The sequence below is a fragment of the Pseudophryne corroboree genome, chromosome 1 (assembly GCF_028390025.1).
Source record: "Pseudophryne corroboree isolate aPseCor3 chromosome 1, aPseCor3.hap2, whole genome shotgun sequence".
Lineage (NCBI taxonomy): Eukaryota > Metazoa > Chordata > Amphibia > Anura > Myobatrachidae > Pseudophryne > Pseudophryne corroboree.
The window spans coordinates 558,286,766-558,312,435 of record NC_086444.1 but is presented as its reverse complement, the minus strand read 5'-3'; the positions used below and the strand labels follow the sequence as shown (position 1 = coordinate 558,312,435).

The 25,670-nt window shown below is 45.3% G+C and overlaps 1 long non-coding RNA gene across 2 annotated transcripts in view; it reads left to right on the top strand.

The window, feature by feature from the left end:
• Positions 1-25,670, top strand: part of LOC134918261 (uncharacterized) — a 114,023-nt gene that overhangs the window by 15,331 nt on the left and 73,022 nt on the right. The window contains exon 3 of one of the 2 annotated variants that reach the window (XR_010177440.1): positions 1,136-2,541. The exons of the other annotated variant lie outside the window; for it this stretch is intronic. This is a non-coding gene — a long non-coding RNA (uncharacterized LOC134918261). Of the gene's footprint in view, positions 1-1,135; positions 2,542-25,670 lie in introns of those variants that run through there. 2 annotated transcript variants of the gene reach the window in all.

Genomic DNA, 25,670 nt, shown 5'->3' with positions numbered 1-25,670 from the left:
TTGAGACAAGGATCACACACACGGGGACTTAGATGAACACTTTCAGTGTTTATTTTGCACAGCAGGTCACCGCATAGCAAGTTGATTCCATACAATCGGTATTACAGGCAGTAGCATGCAGGTACTCACAGCACAGCAGACTCTTGATAGGCTCCAGTGGTCCCTAGTCTAACCCACACAACCTGGCCTATCACTCGGGTAGCTATTCCACCGTCGAAAGCAAGGTGACCCTGTCCTGGAAAGCCTTATATCAGGAAATATCAGGTGCTGCTGATCACACACCTGGGAGTCTGCTACTGCTTCTAAAACCTGCTCTGGGTCCTCCACATTACTTTTACATGGAAAACTGCTGTCTCTGCCACACTATGTAATAATATCATAGTCTATAATGAGATGTTATAATAAGAAGTGTTACTTAGTACCGCTTCACTTGATGAGTAATCAGCTACAACGTAGTCTAATGCTAAAGTATTCAGAGAAAAGCATATAAGGTGCATACTGTTGGTAATATTGGTTAAATCTAATGCTTACCTGAGTGTCATATTTGTAATTAATTAATTGTGGACCTTCTATTTAGCATCTTGTATTTTTAACATATAAATAATCAAGAAGGCCATTTGTAATGTGGCACTCTGTAAAATGAAAATTTCATGGCAGTTTTTCCATTGAATTGGCTTTAGTAAAACCTGTGATTTACATAAAGTACACTTTGTACAATATTCCCCCAAGAGCTACAAGGGTGCTGAAGCAGCTCCAGACACCCGCGATCCCCCGTAAAACTGTCTGCTTATATTTGCTCAGGCAAAAATAAGATGTGTGTATGTACCACATACCTCAGGGGTCAGGGAACCTTTTTTTACCTTTTACCCCAAAATATACTGTATTTAGATACGCTGACGTTACACCCCCCCCCCCCCCCCCCTTGATTTGAAAGGAAGGAAATCATATATTATATTGCATATATACTTGTTATCACTGTTTATATGGCATTTCTGAGATTGTGTGTGTGTGTGTGTGTGTGTGTGTGTGTGTGTGTGTGTGTGTATATATATATATATATATATTTATTATTATTTTATTATTTTCGCCAATTATTTTTTGCCAATTAATGGGTTAATTAACACTTTCTCCCCAGAACACCAGAATGAATGTAAGAAAGATGGATGAGGGAGAAGGACACGACTTTTAGGAGGCAGATGGTCCCATCCTCACCTCAGTAATGTCAGTGGAAATTTCCCACTGATATGTGGGCCACTGTCTGATCCTGCAGAACTCCATCAGCGGTCATCCACAGAACACTTCAAGTTCTGTGTGTGTGTTGGCGGGCTGTAGGCCGGAGGACAGGACAGCGCAGGACAGGCTGGCGTGAGCGAGTACGGTGTGACGTCAGCACGTCAAACCATGGCCAGGAACACAGCACATGGTGGCCAGGTGCACAGCGCAGGGCGGGCAGGAGGGAGCGATGTGTGACGTCAGCACATCACATGACGAGCCGGCCGGTGCTGTTCCCTGACCATTGACATACATAAATCAATTTACTGATAGGCTATTTACTAAAACAGAAGAAGATATATGGATTCCTTGATTAGAGTTTGGTGAATCTCTAAAACCTTAATTTGTGAACAATGTCACACCTGATTATATAGAGCATTTGATTTTACTGGGATATTTATTTAAAATAAGGGACTTTTCATTCGACAATGATCTGTAAAATGATTTTGCTTATTAACCAACTTGGTAAAATTATTATAAACTCGAGTGCTAAAGGAATGGTATGTAAAACACTGCACAAGTAATAAAAAATAGGCTTACATTTGATTTAGCATCTAGAAATAAATATAGCTAATTTAAGATATTATACATTGGAGAAAGAAAAATGCTGATGCACACTCTAAGCACTAAGAACACTGATAGTAAAAATTATTTTGATAAACCCTCACAATTAACATGGAGAATGTCACGATTCCCCATGCTGCGATTCTCCAGATACACCAATCTGAGAACGCTGCCCCGTGACACCTTTACCTCAGCATGTGATAAATCCACGCGGTAAACTACCTTCAGCAGAAATACCAGTCGCTGCGTCTGCCAGGCTAAGCGACTTTGAGGGACAACGCCCAGGGCGAGCTTCTGCTCTCACCTGCACATAAAGTTATTATTACGTAAAAAGGTAGGTAACCTGACCTTGGTCGAGGCTTTTGGTTTGGAAAACACAGGTAACAAAAATAAAATTAAGATTTTTATTATTAATCTAAGTATAAACTTCAAAGTTTAGTGTTACAGAAAAAAGAAAGTTACAAGAATATAATAGTTGTAAATAGTCACACACGTAAATATAATTTCAAATAAAATAACTAAAATAGGAATAAGCACAGCTTCACCTGAACTTGGGCTGGCGGATTGAGGCCTATCCTTGATTGACTTATTGGAACATCTGTATACTTCGATAGCCTCATGCAGAATGAACACCTTCCAGCCTGTGTTCCTAATATTTAAAACCCAGGCTGCACTCACAGGCCCCCCTCCCTCTGGAGAGTTTGTTTAACCCTTCCAAAGCCAGAGTGAATGGAGTCTTAGCTTATACTGTGGGGTCTCTTAACCATACTAGCAGGGGTGGGTGGCCTTATCTTTCAATTGCTTGTTTGATGCTTAGAGAGTTGGTACAGGCCCTCCTGGTCACATGAGCAGGGATTATAAAATTACCCATCTCATTTTGTTTGAAGGTATGAAGCAGGCTTATCCATTATACTGGGACAGTTTTTATAACTGGCTAAGGGGACATTTATCACCTGTTGTAGCCAAACGTCTTTGCTAAACCATAAGGATGAACCCCCTCTTGGGGAAGTAACAACTTGTTTGAAATAACCCAAGCCAGGCCTGACCCTGGCCATTGAAATGCTGTTCCTTTGCAATGTAAATTGCCACAATATACAGATAAGCTCAAGAAGAGCATTAAAGCTTGTCACCTTTCCATATAGCACAACCTTTGAAGTGTTTACTTATTTCTGGACCCCTGATGTGTCTGAGTAAACACTACAAGGCAGTTAACTCTCGCCCCAGGTTCCATCCACAGACATATTTCTCAATACAAAATACATTTATACAGCAATCGGATATCTTGATATCACATACATTGATATTAACAGGCCTACTCCTACTTGAAAATAGCCTGGATCATGACAGAGTATAAGTGAAGTTCTTAGCCACATTTGGGCAAATATGTGGGCCTATGCACCGCATCCAGGTGACTTCATAACATGGGTCCCTAACATCTCTAATACTATCACATTATACAAAATATTAAAATATTAATATGTAGTCAGCAATGTAGCAACATGTGATAATTAAAACACCTGAGGGGAGATAGGAGAGACGTGCCAATACCAGAATAAAGGAGCCTTACCTTCAAGTGTACAATACTGTATATATACAAATATAGAGTGGAAAAAGGAAGGGGAGTCTGGACTGCAAACCCTATATTCTAAGCATATCAAGAGGTGCTATCATGCTAAGGCTTCTACTACCATGCTGGAGAAAGAAACATGCTGATTCACTCTCTAAGCACTAAGAACACTGCTGGTAAAAATAATTTTGATAAACCCTCACAATTAACATGTAGTCTAAGTGAAGTACTTAGCACACTTTTGCGCAAATATGTGGGCCTATGCACTGCGTCCAGGTGACTTCATTACGTGGGTTCCTAACATCTCTAATACTATCACATTATTATATGACACAATAAAGAAACATTTTGTTTAAAAAAAATAATAGTCAAAATATTATTCCTTCTTGTGTACATGTTTTTTCCTTACATATCTATATTGTGTTCAATGGGATGCAGTTAAAATGCCGTCTGTCGGGATCCTGGCGTTCAGGATACCGATGCCAAAATCCCGCCAGCCGACAATGCCGCCAGCCGGAATCCAGGTGCACCAGGGCTATTCCCACTTACGGATGTCCACGACAGCCATAGAGTGGGAATAGATCCTGTGGCGAGCGGAGCGAGCCACCAAGCCCACAGTGTGGCGAGCACAGCAAGGGGACTCTTAGTGCTCGCCCCGCTGCCGCCATTCTGGCAGGCGGTATGCCACCGTCGGGATATTGACAGCCAGCATCCCATCCGCTGGGATAATGTATGTAATCTGTGCAAATGGACAAATATAACATAACTACGCTATCTTTGCATGTAAGATACCACACTTGTTAAGTCTGATGTTTTTTTGTGCTAGATGCATTTTGAGATGCTTCTGACTCAACAAATGTATTTTGTGTTCATCATTTCCTATGTACATTCAGGGCACAAAATAATCTATATCTAAATGAGCCTCATAATGTTTGAATTAGAATGAAGCACACTAAAGGAATTTAAATGACATCTGCTAATATACTGTATATGAATGAACAAAGACTTTGAATATCTAAATAAACTGAAATAAAAGTAACCAGCATTGATATGTGTTTGCATATCACCAATACATATAAGATATAATTGCTGCTGTACTGTACATCTTGAAGTTGTAAACCTGTAATTCATTGATTCCTTCCAAGTATGCAAAAAATGTGGGCCCATCTATACAGTCAGGTTACCTCATCAGGCCGGTCCCTAACATTTCTAAGGTTCAAGTCCAAAACATGGGACCCCCCTGACCAGCACAACCCATCCGCCCCAAAGCATTACACTAACAGTATTACACTAAAAAAAATATGCAGTTGTGATAAAAATTGTTACATTTATAAGAAGTAGCAACTTAAATGCTAAAAGTATTACATAGATGAGAAGCAGCAATTGAAGTGTTAAAAGTGTTTCTGGCCTTGAACATTAGGAATATTAAGGACCTACTGTACCTGATGAGGTCACATAGCTGTGGTAGATGGGCCAACATTTTTGCCCAAAAATTGTGCAAAGAATCTCAATTTTACTCCATGTTAAATTGCAAAGTTTATTATAATTGTTCTGATTAACAGTGTTATTAGTGCTAAGAGTATGCACCTGTATTTTCCCTTTTTTCTGTGAGCGTCTCAATGATAGAGTTGGTCTCCATAGGATTGCCTACATTCCTGAATGAATTGATCTCCCTCTACAATAAAAACTATGTTTCATGGAACAGAACCAAGAAAAGGATTCTGCATGCTGGTTCAGACTGGCTTCCCGGGTTTATAATCCTTCAGGTGCTGTGGTCAATTTCTCCTGCTGCAAAATGGACAAAAAAAAAAATCTCAGTTTTTTTTCAGAACCTATTACACTTGCCCAGAGCCGTAATTAGACTTTTTGGTGCCCCGTGCCAGAGAGAGAATTGGCGCCTCCCTCCCCCAATTTTCAATAGGGACATAAGGTGCATGCCTAATGGGTAAGGGCATGACAAGGGATGCGGTCAAGATCCCGCCGGACGGAATCCCGGCTGTCGATATACCGACACCGGGATCCCGACCGTCACAATCCCAACATATTCTCCCTCTGTGGGTGTCCACGACACCCATAGAGGGACAATAAATTAGTGTGCCGAGCGTAGCGAGGCACCGTGCCCGCAGCGTGGCAAGCGCAGCGAGCCCGCAAGGGACTGCATTGCGCTCGCCCCCCTGTCGGGATTGTGCCAGTCGTGATCCTGGTGTTGGCATTCCGACTGCCGGGATCCCATCTGGCGGGATTTCATACTGATCCCTATGACAAGATTGATCCCAGAGAAACAGTGGGAGTGTGAGTAGCTACTATTTCTCTAACGTCCTAGTGGATGCTGGGGACTCCGTAAGGACCATGGGGAATAGCGGCTCCGCAGGAGACTGGGCACAGCTAAGAAAGAATTAGGACTACCTGGTGTGCACTGGCTCCTCCCACTATGACCCTCCTCCAGACTTCAGTTAGAATCCTGTGCCCGGCCGAGCTGGATGCACACTAGGGGCTCTCCTGAGCTCCAAGAAAGAAAGTATATGTTAGGTTTTTTATTTTACAGTGAGATCTGCTGGCAACAGACTCACTGCAGCGAGGGACTAAGGGGAGAAGAAGCGAACCTACCTAACTGGTGATAGCTTGGGCTTCTTAGGCTACTGGACACCATTAGCTCCAGAGGGATCGACCGCATGGAACCGGCCATTGGTGTTCGGTCCCTGAGCCGCGCCGCCGGCCCCCTTACAGAGCTAGAAGCAAGAAGAAATCCGGAAAATCGGCGGCAGAAGACATCAGTCTTCACCAAGGTAGCGCACAGCACTGCAGCTGTGCGCCATTGCTCCTCATACACACTTCACACTCCGGTCACTGAGGGTGCAGGGCGCTGGGGGGGGGCGCCCTGAGAAGCAATAAATACACCTTGGCTGGCAAATATATCACAATATATAGCCCCAGAGGCTATATATGTGATAAATACCCCTGCCAGAATCCATAAAAAAGCGGGAGAAAAGTCCGCGAAAAAGGGGCGGAGCTATCTCCCTCAACACACTGGCGCCATTTTCTCTTCACAGTGTAGCTGGAAGACAGCTCCCCAGGCTCTCCCCTGTAGTTTTCAGGCTCAAAGGGTTAAAAAGAGAGGGGGGCACTAAATTTAGGTGCAATATTGTTTATACAAGCAGCTATTGGGGGAAAAATCACTCAGTTATAGTGTTATTCCCTGCATTATATAGCGCTCTGGTGTGTGCTGGCATACTCTCTCTCTGTCTCCCCAAAGGACTTTGTGGGGTCCTGTCCTCAGTCAGAGCATTCCCTGTGTGTGTGCTGTGTGTCGGTACGGCTGTGTCGACATGTGGGATGAGGAAGGTTACGTGGAGGTGGAGCAGAGGCCGATAAATGGGATGTCGTCCCCTGTGGGGCCGACACCAGAGTGGATGGATAGGTGGAAGGTATTAAACGACAATATCAACTCCTTACAAGGCTGGATGACGTAAAACAGCTGTGGGACAGCCGGTTTCTCAGCCCGCGCCTGCCCAGGCGTCTCAAAGGCCATCAGGGGCTCAAAAAAGCGCCCGTTACCTCAGATGGCAGACACAGATGTCGACACGGAGTCTGACTCCAGTGTCGACGAGATTGAGACATATACACAATCCACTAGGAACATCCGTTACATGATCTCGGCAATAAAAAATGTGTTGCGCATTTCTGACATGAACCCAAGTACCACATAAAAGGGGTTTTATTTTTGGGGAGAAAAAGCAGCCAGTGTTTTGTTCCCCCATCAGATGAATGAATGAAGTGTGTAAAGTAGCGTGGGTTCCCCCAATAAGAAACTGGTAATTTCTAAAAAGTTACTGATGGCGTACCCTTTCCCGCCAGAGGATAGGTCACGTTGGGAGATATCCCTTAGGGTGGATAAGGCGCTCACACGTTTGTCAAAAAAGGTGGCACTGCCGTCTTAGGGTACGGCCACCTTGAAGGAGCCTGCTGATAAAAAGCAGGAGACTATCCTGAAGTCTGTATATACACACTCAGGTTATATACTGAGACCTGCAATCGCCTCAGCATAAATAGTGCTGCTGCAGCGTGGTCTGATACCCTGTCAGATAATATTAATACTCTAAGACAGGGAAAATAGTTTGCTAACATAGAGCATATTAAAGACGTTGTCTTATATATAAAGGATGCGCAGAGGGATATTTGCCGGCTGGCATCCAGAATTAATGCAATGTCCATTCTGCCAGGAGGGTATTAGAAACCCGGCAGTGGACAGGTGATGCTGCCTATAAAAGGCACATGGAGACAGGTGCGGTACGGGAACTTCAGGGACCAGTGGGTTTGCCCACAGGTGGATCCCTAGGTTCTGCAAATAGTATCACAGGGATACAGGCTGGAGTTCGAGGCGACTCCCCCTCGCCGTTACCTCACCTCAGCCTTGCCTGCTGCCCTCGGAGAAAGGTAGTACTGGCGGCAATTCACAAGCTGCACTTCCAGCAGGTGAAATCTAGGTACCCCTCCTTCAACAAGGCCGGGGTTACTATTCCAAAATGTTGTGGTACCGAAACCAGACGGTTCGGTGAGACCCATTCTAAAATTGAAAGCCTTGAACACTTATATACGAAGGTTCAAGTTCGAAATGGAATCGCTCAGGGCGATTATTGCAAGCCTGGAGGGTATCACTGGACATCAAGGATGCTTACCTGCATGTCCCTATTTACCCTTTTCACCAGGAGTACCTCAAAATTGTGGTACAGGATTGTCATTACCAATTCCAGACGTTGCCGTTGGTCTGTCCCCGGCACCGAGGGTATTTACCAAGGTAATGGCCGAAATAATTATCCCGTACTTGGACGATCTCCTTATAAAGGCGAGGTCCAGGGAGCAGTTGTTCGGCGGAGTAGCACTATCTCGGGAAGTGCTACAACAGCACGGCGGAATTCTGAATATTCCAAAGTCGCAGCTGGTTCCTACGATGCGTCTACTGTTCCTGAGTATGGTTCTGGACACAGAACAGGATAAAAAGGTTTTCTCCCGGAGGAGAAGTCCAAGGAGTTGTCGTCTCTAGACAGAGACCTCCTAATACGTATACAGGTGTCGGTGCATCAATGCACGCGAGCCCTGGGAAGGATGGTAGCTTCTTACGAAGAAATTCCATTCGCCAGGTCCCATTCAAGGATTTTCCAGTGGGATCTGTTGGACATGTGGTCCGGGTCGCATCTTCAGATGCATCGGCGGATAACCCTGTCTCCAAGGGCCAGGGTGTCGTTGTTGTGGTGGCTGCAGAGTGCTCATCTTCTAGGGGGCCGCAGATTCGGCATACAGGACTGGGTCTTGGTGACCACGGATGCCAGCCTTCGAGGCTGGGGGGCAGTCACACAGGGAAGGAACTTCCAAGGCTATGGAAAAGTCAGGAGACTTCCCTACACATAAATATTCTGGAACTAAGGGCCATTTACAATGCCCTAAGTCAGGCTAGACCCTGCTTCAACACCGGCCGGTGCTGATCCAGTCAGACAACATCACGGCGGTCGCTCATGTACACGACAGGGCGGCACAAGAAGCAGGATGGCGATGGCAGAAGCCACAAGGATTCTCCGATGGGCGGAAAATCATGTGTTAGCACTGTCAGCAGTGTTCATTCCTGGAGTGGACAACTGAGAGGCAGACTTTCTCAGAAGACACGACCTCCACCCGGGAGAGTGGGGACTTCATCCAGAAGTCTTCCAAATGATTGTACACCGTTGGGAAAGGCCACAGGTGGACATGATGGCGTCCCGCCTCAACTAAAAGTTACAAAGATATTGCGCCAGGTCAAGGACCCTCAGGCGATAGCTGTGGACGCTCTGGTAACACCGTGGGTGTACCAGTCGGTGTATGTGTTCCCTTCTCTGCCTCTCTTACCCAGGGTAATGAGAATAATAAGAAGGAGAGGAGTAGGAACTATACTCATTGTTCCGGGTTGGCCAAGAAGAGCTTGGTAACCAGAACTCCAAGAAATGATCTCAGAGGACCTATGGCCTCTGCCGCTCAGACAGGACCTGCTGCAGCAGGGGGCCTGTCTGTTTCAAGACGTACCGCGGCTGCGTTGACGGCATGGCGGTTGAATGCCGGATCCTGAAGGAAAAGGGAATTCCAGAGGAAGTTATCCCTACACTATTTAAAGCTAGGAAAGAAGTGAACGCTAACCATTATCACCGCATATGGCGGAAATATGTTGCGTACTGTGAGGCCAGGAAGGCCCCAAAGGAGAAATTTCAGCTAGGTCGATTTCTGCACTTCCTACAGTCAGAGGTGACTATGGGCCTACAATTGGGTTCCATTAAAGTCCAGATTTCGGCTCTATCGATTTTCTTCCATAATGGAACTGGCTTCACTGCCTGAAGTTCAGACATTTGTCAAGGGAGTGCTGCATATTCAGCCTCCTTTTGTGCCTCCAGTGGTACCGTGGGACCTCAACGTGGTGTTGGGTTTCCTAAAGTCACATTGGTTTGAGCCACTCAAAACCGTGAATTTAAAATATCTCACGTGGAAAGTGGTCATGCTTTTGGCCTTGGCAAGGCGGGTGGCAAAATTGGCGGCTTTGTCATGCAAAAGCCCCTATTGGATTTTCCATATGGATAGGGCACAATTGAGGACTAGTCCCCAGTTTCTTCCTAAGGTGGTATCAGCTTTTCACTTGAACCAACCTATCGTGGTGCCTGCGGCTACTAGGGACTTGGAGGACTCCAAGTTACTGGACGTAGTCAGGGCCTTGAAAATTTATGTTTCCAGGACGGCTGGAGTCAGGAAGACTGACTCGCTGTTTATCCTGTATGCACCAAACAAGATGGGTGCTCCTGCTTCAAAGCAGACTATTGCTCGCTGGATTTGTAGCACAATTCAGCTTGCGCATTCTGTGGCTGGCCTGCCGCAGCCTAAATCTGTAAAAGCCCATTCCACGAGGAAAGTGGGCTCTTCTTGGGCGGCTGCCCGAGGGGTCTCGGCTTTACAACTTTGCCGAGCTGCTACTTGGTCAGGGGCAAACACATTTGCAAAATTCTAAAAAATTGATACCCTGGCTGAGAAGGACCTTGAGTTCTCTCATTCGGTGCTGCAGAGTCATCCGCACTCTCCCGCCCGTTTGGGAGCTTTGGTATAATCCCCATGGTCCTTACGGAGTCCCCAGCATCCACTAGGACGTTAGAGAAAATAAGATTTTACTCACCAGTAAATCTATTTCTCGTAGTCCGTAGTGGATGCTGGGCGCCCGTCCCAAGTGCGGACTGTCTGCAATACTTGTATATAGTTATTGTTAACTAAAAGGGTTATGGTTGAGCCATCTGTTGAGAGGCTCTGTTATGTTCATACTGTTAACTGGGTATAATATCACGAGTTATACGGTGTGATTGGTGTGGCTGGTATGAGTCTTACCCGGGATTCAAAATCCTTTCCTTATTGTGTCAGCTCTTCCGGGCACAGTATCCTTACTGAAGTCTGGAGGAGGGTCATAGTGGGAGGAGCCAGTGCACACCAGGTAGTCCTAATTCTTTCTTAGCTGTGCCCAGTCTCCTGCGGAGCCGCTATTCCCCATGGTCCTTATGGAGTCCCCAGCATCCACTACGGACTACGAGAAATAGATTTACCGGTGAGTAAAATCTTATTTTTTATGGAAGAATTTTTTATCCACTTTTGCATTTTGTATTTTCTTAGTGGACTTTAGAATCCTCTCTGCCATTTTTTTACTCTTTTACATGTGATTTTTGTCCGTTGCTGTTGGTTTGTGGCTCAGTATGTACTTTCAATAAATTTGTGCACCCCTTTTTTGGGATCAAAGATTTTTTAAACTAATGTGAAAAGTACATCACCAGGAATCGAATATAAAGATACCATTATAGGAGTCATACAACATCTTGAACTGTGAGTTGGGGTACGCTGTATTGGATTGTTATTCCTCCCCTAAAAAGTTACCTTGATGTGTTTACCACCTATTTCTCGAGTGTGAGTTTCGGGGGTATGCTCCAGTTTATCTTCTCTAACACCACGGGGCACACTCTATAGCTAGATAGAGACCTTTGAATACCACATTGGGTGCCGTACAAGTGGGAGAAGTCCCTGTGTCCTTGATGTGCATGTGATTATCTGACTAAAGTGTGAGTGGGGTACGCTTTAGAATCACTCATAGACACTTGAAGTCACTACTATCTTTTATTTGTATTTAATTTAAGCAAAAGGAAAAAAAACTACTACACATTGGTTGTTTTTTATTTTTATGTCTTTGTATGCTGGAGATTCTACATCAGACATTCCGAACTGAAGAAAAGGCTCAGCCAAAGAAACTCCTCATTCAGTCAAAAGGGACGTAGTGGTGATATCTTATGTGTGATATATAGTTTATTAGCGCTTGTGGTGTAATACAGATTACAAACTTTGGGTAGCTGTATTCATGTTTAAATGTGGTGATATTTTCTGAAGTCTGTAACATCTAAGCTGCTTTGCGCCAGTTTGGAATACTCTCAAAAAAAAAACCGACCTCTGATCCCAGAGAAAGCCCATGCTATTATGCCCCTTCCCACATATATACAGGTTGAGTATCCCATATCCAAATATTCCGAAATACGGACTTTTTTGAGTGAGAGTGAGATAGTGAAACCTTTGTTTTTTGATAGCTCAATGTATAGAAACTTTGTTTTATACACAAAATTATAAAAAAATATTGTATTAAATGACCTTCAGGCTGTGTGTATAAGGTGTATATGAAACATAAATTAATTGTGTGAATGTAGACACACTTTATTTAATGCACAAAGTTATAAAAAATATTGGCTAAAATGACCTTCAGGCTGTGTGTATAAGGTGTATATGAAACATAAATGCATTCTGTGCTTAGATTTAGGTCCCATCACCATAATATCTCATTATGGTATGCAATTATTCCAAAATACGGAAAAATCCGATATCCAAAATACTTCTGGTCCCAAGCATATTGGATAAGGGATACTCAACCTGTATATATATATAAAGACACATTTATAGACCACTGCCAGAAAGTGGTTTTGGACACAAATCCTCTTTATATTACAATCATGCACTTAACTTGAGAGCTCACTGTTATTCAGTTACAATACCCTTTATTAAATAACACATTTCAATATACTGCCATACTCAGGATTCAAACCCATAACCTGTTGAAATCTAATCAAACACCCTACTCATTAAGCTATATAATCCTGCATAAAAATTATGAGAACTATACAAAGTTACTAGGACTTTGTAAAAAAATAATAATAATCAGCGTTGCAAGTGAGCAGATCTACTGTATGCCATACATTCAATCTCTTGCAGCCACACACTACATAGATCTGCTCTACCGCAATGCTGATAATTTTTTACAAAGTACAAGGTGAGCTTCAAATAGTTAGAATTCTCTAGCTTAGAATTTTCTACCTTTCTATATAAGGGAAGATACCTAAATTAATTGATTGTCTGACTGCAATGCCACAGGCAGTGGATTCAAATGCCGAGTATGTCAGCATCTTGAAATGTAATAAAGGACAGTGTGACTGAATAAAAAAAAATCTTAATTTGAATTCATGAATTTTGTATACTGTAGGTATTAGTGACAGAAGGAGTGGGGGAAGGAGACCGGGGCAATCAGGAGATGCTAGGCTTCAAAGGGGGGGGGGGGGGGGGAATCTACAAGTCAAGGTAATTAAAACAGATAATTGGCAAGGGCCACCAACAGCGCCCCCTACGTTGCAGTGCTATGTGTGCTGCCCCATCCGCACACACCTAGTTACGGCCCTGCAGTTGCCCATGGTCTTCATTATAAAGTTTAGCAAGGTACAATATTGTGGCAAAAAGAGAACAGGTTTGTTCCAGTGATATCAACTGCTGATTACCTTGTATGTTTTTTTATGACAGAGATGGCATTGAAGTTAGTCAAAGTATTTTCCTGTGGCAACAACATCATGTGTTTTCAGATGTGTATCATTTCATAATAGCAGCAACAGAAGGCTGTTGTCAAAGCTGCAGTAAACAATCTTTCCAAGCATATACTGGGGAGAAAGTGTCATTGGAGTAAATGACAGCATGGATAGTACAGCAAACCACATTTTACCAAAAGTGCATGTTGAACTTGAGTATACAGCTGTGCAACAAATACAATTTTAAGTTTGTAGTAGTCAGTACTTAATGTCGCTGGATGTTCATTTGGGCTTATAGATTTGCTATCAATACATGGCTGTACAAGACAATCAGTCCCTTTGGCAATGTCGTCAAACTCCCCTATGATGAAAGCTGGTACCAGGTACTATTTATAGAATTATTTATCATAGTTTGTTTAGGGGACAATCACTGTAATAATAATCCATGAATCCCTTTTGTTGGTATCTTATATTATCACAGTTTTAAAGGAATGTGTGCATAGCTGTTGACATATCATTCTCATGATTGCTATATCCATGAACATGTCTGGAACAAAACCCTTGAGTTATCAACAGGATAAGCAAATAACACATAAATAAACTTTACTTTCCAGAATCGTAATGCAACAACATACCTACTGTATGTCTGCAAGTACAGCTATAACTACCATAAGGACTTATTGAGAATAGTGAATGGGTATTGGGATACAAATTCCCCTGACTGGTGTCTTAATGCTGTTTAGGTATCTTAATTAGATATATAACATATAATGTATTTTGTATTATCTCATCATCTTCTAATAGACATATTTTTGCTATATCATAAAATGTTTTGCAACTAGGGGTAAGATGCAAAGGCTCATTTATATCATAATATATCTGTCAATTTTAGTAGACAAGAAAGGTAAATTTGTTTTAAAGATCATGGTTATTACATATCTGCAGTACCTTTTTTATTTGCTGAAGAACACCTAATACAGGGGTAAACATAATAGTAAAATCTCTTCTTGAAACACTCACATTAGGCCTTAACAAATATATTGGCTCTCCTTTCTGCTTCTTTTGGATGAGTCTCTGTAACCTGATGTAGACAATTCCTACAAACAAAAGCCTCCAACGTCTTAGTAGCTGCCTCTAGCATTTCATACATCTGATCTTTTTCAACTCAGGTGAAGGAAACAAAAGCTGGAAAAGCAGATTTTCTTGCAGAGAGAGTCTGACTACAGGCACTTCCTTTACAATTTTGAAAAATGTCTACTGAGACAAAGAATGGTAATTAGAATTACAAGAGTTTTTTTTTTGTCTTTTTGATATACTGAATACAGTTAAAATATATTCCGAACTCCAAACTATGACATCAAGCACTGCATATGTTACAGAAACTCACTTTTTATCACTTAACTTGATATGGATGTAGAACCTACTTTTCTCTTGTCTTGTCATTTAGCTTTTTATATATACTGATAGATGATTGCACTCATGTAATTATTAAGTGTACCATTCTGCTAAAGAAATATCATCTAATGAAGTGCAGTACTAGCATAATAATGAGTGATTAGAGGCTAAAATCTACTTTATTTCCTTTATAAATGTTCTTTTTGACTTAAAGATATTGAAAAAAAGATTCAGGTAAGAGAAAAACAGGACAACATTCAAAGACTATCTTCAAGAAAAAATCTATATTATAAAACTATTCAACTAAGCAAGGTAAAAAATACATACATAAAAAATATTACCTGTTAACAATTAAAATAACAGTAACAATATATAAACTTGTAGGCAATACTTGCAGACACCTTGTAATAATTGTATGCCTACTCTATTATAGGGTAATGCATAACGAGAACCATTATGAGTATATCTGTGTGTATTTTAGTTCACATTATCTAATGGGCCCTACACATTGGCCGATCCGCCGCCGAGTTGCCCGACGGCGGATACAGCTGACGGGCGACCCGGCGGTGGGGGGGCAGTGACGGGGGGAGTGAAGTTTCTTTGCTCCCCCCGTCACACGGCTCCATAGCAGTGCAGGCAAATATGGACGAGATCGTCCATATTGGCCTGCATGTACAGCCGACGGGGCACCAGCGATGAACGAGCGCGGGGCCGCGCATCATTCATCGCTGGTGCCTCCACACTCAAAGATATGAATGGTATCTCGTTCATTAATGAACAAGATCGTTCATATCTATGAGTGATGTCGGCCAGTGTGTAGGGCCTATAACAAGGTATACATGTCTTCCGTGACCCATAGTTTTATTTACCAGCCCTATCCAATTTTAAAAGCATAAATATTTCTAACCAAACATTACCTTGTTACAATCGCTTTGGCCAGTGTAAGTATACTTGGCAAATATTGCATGATCCACTTGTCTGCTTTTGCCTTCAAACAAAGCACCAGTACCTGAGAGTTCAGCAAAGGTAATGAAACAATAGTCCTGCTAAATATAACCCATCATATAAAAGCAGTGTCAGACTGGGACATGAAGGGCCTACCAGGGAATGCAGTGGTAGAGGCCCAAGAGTAAGGGTGTGGCCAGCCTCCAGAGTGGGCACTGACAGCAACTACAGAAGGATGGCCAACTATTAGAGAGGCCATGCAAAGGACAGCCCCCTTAATAAAGAAGGGGACATGGGTGAGTAAGGGCCACCCACTTTGATTGGCAGAGGCTAACCTTGGTTTCAGGACCATAGAAACAAACCAAGCACCCAAGTTAATTCATGATCCGGCTCAGCCAAGTCCATGACCCCTATAGGAGGGTATGGGGCCCTCAGGCAATGAGGCCCACCAGGGTGTTCCCCAGTACATCTGTGGGCCAAACCAGTATAAAACCAAAATCTATTTACTATACAACATTCAATTAGCAGATGCTAAAATATACCTACAAGGACACCATACTTAGGGCAATCTAAAGTAGAGCATCCTCCAAATTGTATCAGCCTTACAGAAATTACATAAACTCTAAGGGCCAAATGTAATAGAGTGAGAGTTTCAAAAAGTGATAGATTTGGTAACGTTTTGCAGGTTTTTTTAAAGTGGCAATCATTTACATTGCAAGATCAACCTGGTTTTGCAGTGTAAAATGATTCAAACTTAAAAAAAAACTGAAAAACCTTACCAAATCTCTCACTTTCTGAAACTCTCACTCTATTACATTTGTCCCTATGTCTATTAAAATATATACAAATTTGCTGATTCTTAATACATATCATAGAATGGCGAGCTAAACCCAAAATATAAGCCTACTCTTCTTATGATACAGATTCAATGTCCTTTTGCTATTTTTGCATGAAGCAATGGAAGGTTTGCTGTAATTATAACACTGATTAGGACTACATATATTCAAGAAATTAGTTTCTGAGGACCAACTGTATATTTTAAAAGGTGCTATTCACTGGTGAAACCACAACCCTTGGCTTGTCATTTTCAAAGTGAGTTTCAGGAACATGATGTAATTAAAGATACATTGAAACTGTTGTTTATGGAACATGAAACTCTGCCTGTATTTGCATAAAATATTTTAATAAGCCTTGAAGCAAAAGCTGTCCTATATACGTAATGCCATACATCAGCATCTCCAAATCTAAAAATGTTTCTACATTTTTACATTATTCCAAAGAGGTTCATCTGAATACACTCCTCTTACCCCCAGATGCCAACAGTTTGAACAACAGACAGTACCATATTTTTCCTTAATTGTCCCCTCTCACTCTCCTAATGACTAGTAATGTGTATAGTTGAATCCTGTCTGCTCTATTAGATAAGTTTGCAAACCATCTGTGAAGATGTGTCAATTGTTAGGAAGAGCCAACCTCTCAAATGCACACAATTTGTGTAATAGCTAATAAGCTTAACTTAATTCCCATTTTTAGTATGTTCAATTCAATGAGGAGATATGCTGATTAATTCTGTAGAATATACAGTATGTATTGGTATACCAACTGGCAAGTGATGCAATGCATATAAGGACTATGGTTGAATAACCATTTTTATTACATTGATTCTACCTGTTACAGCAAGAAGCAATTTTTCCTATAGTATATGTGAGATATTACAGGCAAGGAGTTAAGCAAGGAGATACTGTTGTTTAGCGTGTAATCAGCTGGATTATTTAATATCCAAATACCAAACTATTTAAATCTATCTAGGTAAAAGAATGGGTAATATTTTGGGCCTGATTCTTAGTCCGTGTCTGCATTTTTGCCAGTTGCATGCATGCAAATACTGCTAAAAGCAGATCTGGATTAAGGCTTTGAGGGGCACGGGGCACTCAAGTCTGCAGGGCCCTAAAGAGAAACATTTAGGATGCAGGGATTCGGCTCACATGTGCGTGCCTTCAGCGTGCACACTCAAAGGTGGCATGGATAGTGTCACACCCATGTTTTGTGTCACACTAGGGGTGTGCACAATTTTTCCCAAGATGCTGGACAGGATTGTCATGTCAAACTCAGGCAATTGGTTGGGTATGCATACATACATACATACATACATACATACATACAGTTGCACACATACAGTAGTCACACAAACATTGGCGTTTCTATAATGGGTGCAATGTGTTTGATGCACACAGGCCCTGGGTCCGGGGGGGGGGGGGGCACACCTCATACATTGCACCCAGATTTTAATACTTACCTCTCCGGAGTCCAGTGATGGGCACTGCAGCCGCTGCAAAAGTCGGAGCCAAACTGACAGCCGCGCATGCGCAGTAGTGATTTTGGTTTTCGGAACATGGTGGGCGCAATGTTTCCGGAGACCTGCGCATGCGCAGTAGTCTCCGGCACGATGCCGGGGACTACTGTGCCATGCAGAGGAGGCGGCCCACCCAGAGTCTGCACAAGGGTTCTCTCCTCTGTTAAATTGCCCCTGCACACTAATATGAACTTACACAGTCACACACATATATACTTACAGTACATACATACATACATACATACACACACAAATACAGTCATACATACAGTAACACACATATATGCTATCAGCCCTACAATTTCCTTTATGCCACTTTACTGTACTAGTGGCCCTACAATATCCTTTATTGCAATGTACTGTGCCAGTACAGAGGAGCCCTGTGTAACCGAGAACAGAGTTCGAGACCTCAGCACACTGTGGGGGAGTAGCTGGTAAAGCTGCTGGACCTATACAATTGGTTATTTCATGAAAGAATTATCATAGAGGCAGGGCCGGATTAACAATGGGGCAGATAGAGCTGCAGCTCCAGGCCCCCCATTGAAAATAGGCTCACAGCATCCCAGGCAGTGCAGCCAGTGGTGATAGGACATTTTTTTCCTGTCACCAACACAGCCCAGCTCACTCCCCTCCTGGCTGCCCATGAGAGGTAGCACCGTCTGGCTGACATGCCGAACACACCCTGGCCTGTCTGATACTCTTCTGCCACAGAGTCAGACCTGCCTTGAACTCCACCCCAGACCAGTCAGAGCCTACATTCTCTTACAAACTGAAGCTCCACCCCCAGGCATGATGAAGCTCCACCGACGCTCCGCCTCCGGACCAGTCAGTACATTCATTATCTTACCAACCGAAAGTCTCTCCCCAAGACCGTCTATGCTCCGCCCCCCAGTCCCACAAAGCCCCGTCCCCAGACCAGTCCAAAGCTTCAGTCTCATACCAATAGAAGCTCCGCTTGGTGCTCTCTGTCCTGTCTGAAGTTGCTGCTTATCATTTCCCTGCTTTCTGCGACTATCACTTGCAGAATAAAAAAGGGGAAGGACTTGCCCTTGGGGATTAGGCTGCTATCTGTGAGGAGAGCTGGGTCATGGATCTCACAGCGGAGTGGACGTGCAACACCTGGTGAAGCGCAGAGCACACCGGGCCCCTATTACAGTAAGTGGCGTGTGTCAGTAAGTTTATCTGTTTATACAAACTTAGTGACACAGACCACTTCTTACTGACAGAAATTACTTACTTACTGACACACACAGGTGTGTCAGTAAGTAAGTAATGTCTGTCAGTAAGAAGTGGTCTGTGTCAGTAAGTTTGTGTATGTCAGTAAGCAGAGCCGGCCCTAACCAATATGATGCCCTAGGCAAGATTTAGGTTGGTGCCCCCTAGCACCACCGCTAGTTCTGCCTCTGACCCTGGACCCCTTTCCCAGCACCATCACCCCCACCCATAGCAGTCCTTTTTTTGTTTTCCTACCCCCTGTAATTTAAATAAGAACAGTGTGCACGTTCGGCGCACAGCCCAAAAAGGTATGTGTTTTTGCTGGCAAGGGGCATGGCCACACAATAGTACCCCCAATTCAAATTACACCACACAGTAGTGCAACTTTATTCACAATTTATCATATGATAGTGTCCCTTATTCACATTACATCACACAGTAGTACTAATTTACTTTATATACGTTACTTCTCACAGTAGTGCCCCTCATTCACATAACATCATACTGAATTGCTCCTTATTCACATTACACCAAACCATATTGCTCTTTATTCTCATTACACCACACCATATTGCTCTTTATTCACATTACACCACACCATATTGCTCTTTATTCACATTAGACCACACAGTAGTGCCCTTTCTATACGTTACGCCACACAGTAGAGAACCTTATACACATAATGCCACACATTGGTAATGCATTTATACACATAATACCACACAGTAATGCCCCTTACACATATCACATACATTATTAATGTCCTTATAAACATAGTGCGCCTTACACATTATGACAACCCTTATTAATGCCCTTATACACATAATTTCCCTTACACATATACCGAACATTGTTAATGCCCTTATACACATAATGACACACATAATGTCCCTTACACATATGCCGCACATTATTAGTGCCCTTAAACACATAATGAAACACATAGTGCCTCTTACACATATGTTACACATTATTAATGCCCTTAAACAAATAATGACACATATAGTTCCTGGCATGAGTCAACTGGCAGCTCTGCTAAAGTCGGGTGCCTAATATTTATGAAAATGCATCTTATTTGCATTGCTATGTGGCTAGGATGCACAAGCAGCTTCTGCTGATTAAAATGATATGCAGCATGCCTATATATTGTGTGCGACTGTGGCTGTATCTCTGCATACGAAATGCTGCACACAGAATATAGGTATGCTGCATATCATTTTAATCAGCAGAAGCTGCTTGTGCCCCTAGGCATACCAGATGCCCTAGGCAATTGCCTAGTTTGCCTAAGGCCAGCTCTGTCAGTAAGTTATGTCTAGTCTTTGCCAGTAAGTGTATCTGTCTGTGTGTATGTCAGTAAATTAGTGTCTGTCAGTAATTGGTGTCTGCCAGTAAGTGGTGTGTGTGTGTGTGTGTGTGTGTGTGTGTGTGTGTGTGTGTGTGTGTGTGTGTGTGTGTGTGTGTGTCAGTAAGGGGTGTCTATCAGTGAGTGTGTAAATTTGTTAGTGGAGTCTGTGTTAGTAAAGACCTGTCACTAAGTATTTGTGTCACTTAGTGGAATGTGTGACAGTAAGCGGTATCTGTCAGTAAATAGAAATACTGGATACACACTGGACGATATACATTGGCCGTTCAGTTAAACAGCATATCGTTTACTGGTCGGCATGTGTATACCAGCATTATGTCTGTGAACGATGTCTTTCATAGACATATCTCGCAAGCCTTGCAGCACAGGTGATGACCAATATATCTGCAGATATATTGGAGCATCGGGCTGTGTGTATGGCAGACCTGCCAATCATACGATAGGCCGTTGTTCAGTGCGTCACCTGGATGGGCAGGGTTATGCTAATGATGTCCTGGAGTCCGCATGGGAGCAGCAGCCATCAGAGAGTCCACAGCGAGTTTGGCAGGAGAGTTCATAGTCTGGGACACAGGGGGGAGGCGGGGTCAGGGGGTTGGTGAGTGTGCTGTGACCATCAAAGAGGGGGGTACGGAGTGCGGGTGCTGTGATCTTTGGGGGGGGGGGGTTAGTGTGGATGTCAATTCTGTGACCATCTGTGGTTGCAGGGCTGTACGTGCAGTGCTTTGACTATCGATGGTGGTGTGGATACTGTGACCATCAGGGGATGCAAGGAGGAGGGGATTTTGCGAATACTGGCCCTCATTCCGAGTTGTTCGCTCGCAAGCTGCTTTTAGCAGATTTACTCACGCTAAGCCGCCGCCTACTGGGAGTGAATCTTAGCTTCTTAAAATTGCGAACGACGTATTCGCAATATTGCGATTACACCTCTCTTAGCAGTTTCTGAGTAGCTCCAGACTTACTCGGCATCTGCGATCAGTTCAGTGCTTGTCGTTCCTGATTTGACGTCACAAACACACCCAGCGTTCGCCCAGACACTCCTCCGTTTCTCCAGCCACTCCCGCGTTTTTCCCAGAAACGGTAGCGTTTTTCCGCACACACCCATAAAACGGCCAGTTTCCGCCCAGTAACACCCACTTCCTGTCAATCACACTACGATCACCAGAACAATGAAAAAGCCGTGAGTAAAATTCCTAACTGCATAGCAAATTTACTTGGCGCAGTCGCACTGCGGACATTGCGCATGCGCACTAAGCGGAAAATCGCTGCGATGCGAAAAAAAATACCGAGCAAACAACTCGGAATGACCCCCACTGTAACCATTAGCCAGGAAGGAAGATAAGAGTGGTGTGAGTGCTGTGACCATTTGGGCATGCTGGTGCTATGATTATCACTACGGGTGTATACTCTCTCGATTTCAGGTTTGCTGTACAAAAAATATACAGTTTCTAATTGTTAATTATTTAATGTATCAAAAACACAGGTTAAAATGTATATAAAAATTGTATTTAAAAACTTTTCCAGATACTTTCAGAAAAACACACAAAATCACTATTAAGCAGTTGTGTTTGCCTAAATATAAAACATAGGCCCTCATTCCGAGTCGTTCGCTCGGTATTTTTCATCGCATCGCAGTGAAATTCCGCTTAGTGCGCATGCGCAATATTCGCACTGCGACTGCGCCAAGTATCTTTGCTATGAAGATAGTATTTTTACTCACGGCTTTTTCATCGCTCCGGCGATCGTAATGTGATTGACAGGAAATGGGTGTTACTGGGCGGAAACAGGCCGTTTTATGGGAGTGTGGCTGAAAACGCTACCGTTTCCGGAAAAAACGCAGGAGTGGCCGGAGAAACGGGGGAGTGGTTGGGCGAACGCTGGGTGTGTTTGTGACGTCAAACCAGGAACGACAAGCACTGAACTGATCGCACAGGCAGAGTAAGTCTGGAGCTACTCTAAAACTGCTAAGTAGTTTGTGAGCGCAATATTGCGAATACATCGGTCGCAATTTTAAGATGCTAAGATACACTCCCAGTAGGCGGCGGCTTAGCGTGTGTAACTCTGCTAAATTCGCCTTGCGACCGATCAACTCGGAATGAGGGCCATAGGGCGGAATTCAATTATTGTGCGCTGCAACTATCAATGTCGATAGAGTTGGATCTATGACATGCAGTGGCAAACGCAGGATTTGCATGGGGGGGTTTCCAGAACTGGGCGGAGCCAATCACGGGGGTGCGGACTGAGGTGACCCAGTATATGCTGGGTCCGTAAAACTAGTGTGTGTGTGTGTGTGTGTATGTGTATATATATATATATATATATATATATATATATAATAGCCCAGATCTGTGACTTTGTGACTCATTTGCTAACGCTGGGCGGAGTCACAACACTGGGCGGAGTTAGTCAAATGAGTCACAGATCTGGGCAAATCTATAGGAGACTAGGAGCAGAAGCAGATAGTATGGCCATGGCACAGGCAGGGGTGCATATCTCCCAGCCTTCTTCAGGCAGACAGGGGTGCATACCTCCCAGCTTTCTTCAGGCAGAAGGAGGGACACATGCATGGCGAAAAGGGGGCGTGGCAAACAAAAGGGGGAGTGGCTTCACGGGAGGGCCCCCATTTTCGTCAGAGAGGGGGCATGCCCAGCGCTCTGTGAGCTGCTGGCATGCCTCCAGGGGCGGATTATGAGTCCGGGGGGCCCAGGGCACTTGAGACAGGGGAGCCCTATCTCATTGCTGTGCCTGCTGTAGGGTTGGGGGCGTGGCCTAATCGCGGACCGCGTGGCGTTGCCCCCTTATGCAAATTCCGGGATTTTTTTTTTATATGGAATTTTGGCCCCTCAGCTAGGGCTAAATCCAGAGGAGGTGGTCGCTCCCCCCTACACACCCGCACAGGCAGAAGAAAGCAGGGAGACTGCTGCCTCCCTGCAAGACCACAGACCTGCCAACACGCAGCAGCGTGTGCTGACTGTAGCTCAATGCTGCCGCTGTTGCTGGCAGGATGGGGGAGCTTCTGAGCTGGGACAGAGCTACTCCAGCCGGGGGGCCCCCAAAAACAGTGGGGCCCATGGTACGTACCCCCTGCCACCCCCCCCCCCCCCTTAATCCGGCTCTGCTGCCGGAACCCCGGGACAGTTGGGAGGTATGGGGGTGTGTGAGGGGGTATGTCGTACAGACGGGCACCGGCTCACTGTGTGCTTGACCCCCCACATCAGCATACTCAGCAGGGTCTCTCTGGCGCGGAGGAGCGTCACTTTCTAGCACACTCCACGCTTCTTAGCTGCAGTTTTGTAGGGCACCTGCCGCTGTGCAGTTTCCGCACTGCCTCTGTTATCTCCAGCCCCGGAAATCCCACCGCTAGCTGCAGCGCTGCCGCACGCAGTGAGGTGCGCCCAGCTCCTTCACACACTTTAGCCAGCGGGTAGCACTGCAGAAGTCCGAGCTGCTTGCAGGCTCCGACCCCCTCCTCCCTCCAGCCGCAGCGTCTCCTGGGAGCTAACCAGTCACTCCCAGTCTCCCCTTACCACAGTGCCCGGCAGCCGCGAGGTCCGCGCCGCGTGCATGCTATGACCCCCTCCTCCCTCCAGTCGTAGCATCTCCTGGGGGCTAACCAGTCACTCCCAGTCTCCCCTTACCACAGTGCCTGGCAGCTGCGCGAGGTCTGCGGTGTGTGACTGAGAGGGGGGAGGGATGCTGACGGGCAGAGGAAGCAGGACTCCAGCCTGAGAGAGTCAGCCACGCCAAGTCTCCATCAGCAGCAGATCCCAACAGGTTGGAGTGGAACAGCAGCAGCCAGCAGCAGTGACTCCGGTAAGACACATCTGTCTGTCACCCCTGGCCTTGCCCTGTCACCCTTATCCTGGCCCTTTCACCCTTATGCTGGCCCTGTCACCCCTGTCCTGGTCCTGTCGCCCCTACCCTGGCCCTGTCACCCCTATCCTGTCCCTGTCATTTCTGTCCTAGCCCCGTCACCCCTGTCCTGGCCTGGTTGCCCCTGTCCTGGCCCCGTCACCCCTGTCCTGGCCCCGTCACCTCTGTCCTGGCCCCGTCACCCCTGTCCTGGCCCCGTCACCCCTGTTCTGACACTGTCACCCCTGTCCTGGCCCCGTCACTCCTGTTCTGACCCTGTCACTCCTGTCCTGGCCATGTTACTGCATGCCCTCCAACTACCTTTTTGGCAGGTACAGTACCCGCAGCGCCTCCAGACCCCACCTCAATGCACCACACCTCCGCACCTTCCCCTCCACCACATGCGGCACTCCACCCCTCCCCCACACGCTGTGCCTCCAGACCCCCTACACCACCCGTGGCTCCCACTCCTATGCCCCTCCACCACCCACAGCACCTCCAGACCCCCTCCACAATCCACCCCCGTATATGTCTCCCCCCCACACCTGCCCCCCTCCACCCGCAGCATCTGCAGTCCCCCCCTCCCCCCCCCTCCCCCACCCATGGCACCCCCGCACCTGACGCGCCTCCGGACACCCTTCCCAATCCGCCGCACCACCCGTACCTGCCCCTCCCCTACCCACGGTGCCTCCAGACCCCTTACCCCACCCCTGGCACCCCCACCCCTTCCCATCCCACAGCACCTACGGAACCCTTCATCCATCCGCAACATCCCCGCACCTGCCCCTCTCCCACCCGTGGCACCCCTGCCACTCCCCCACTTACAGTGCCTCCGGACCCCTCCCCCATCTGCAGCCCCCACTCCTCTGCCCCTCCCCCCACCCGCAGCACCTCCTGACCCTTCCCCATCCGGGCCCCCCCCCCCCCGCTTCCGCCCCCACTCCACCCGCAGCATCTACAGACACCCTCCTCCATCCGCAGTCCCCCCCGCACCCGCTACATTCTGTACATCGTGCCCTGCAGGTGCTGTTCACGCCGTCGCAAGGGGCTGCTCCTCCTTCACCATCGCACGCCCTTTCATTGTGCAATATTTAACCACTAACAAAGAAATGCAGGTAATACTCCATATAATACAAATATTGAACCCCAGAAAGGTATGCAAGGGTTAAGGGGGCGTAGCCCCTTGCGACGGTGTGAAGAGCGCCCGTAGGGCGCGATGATGCCCCTAGTATATATATATATATATATAGGATTCAGGCGGCACTCACG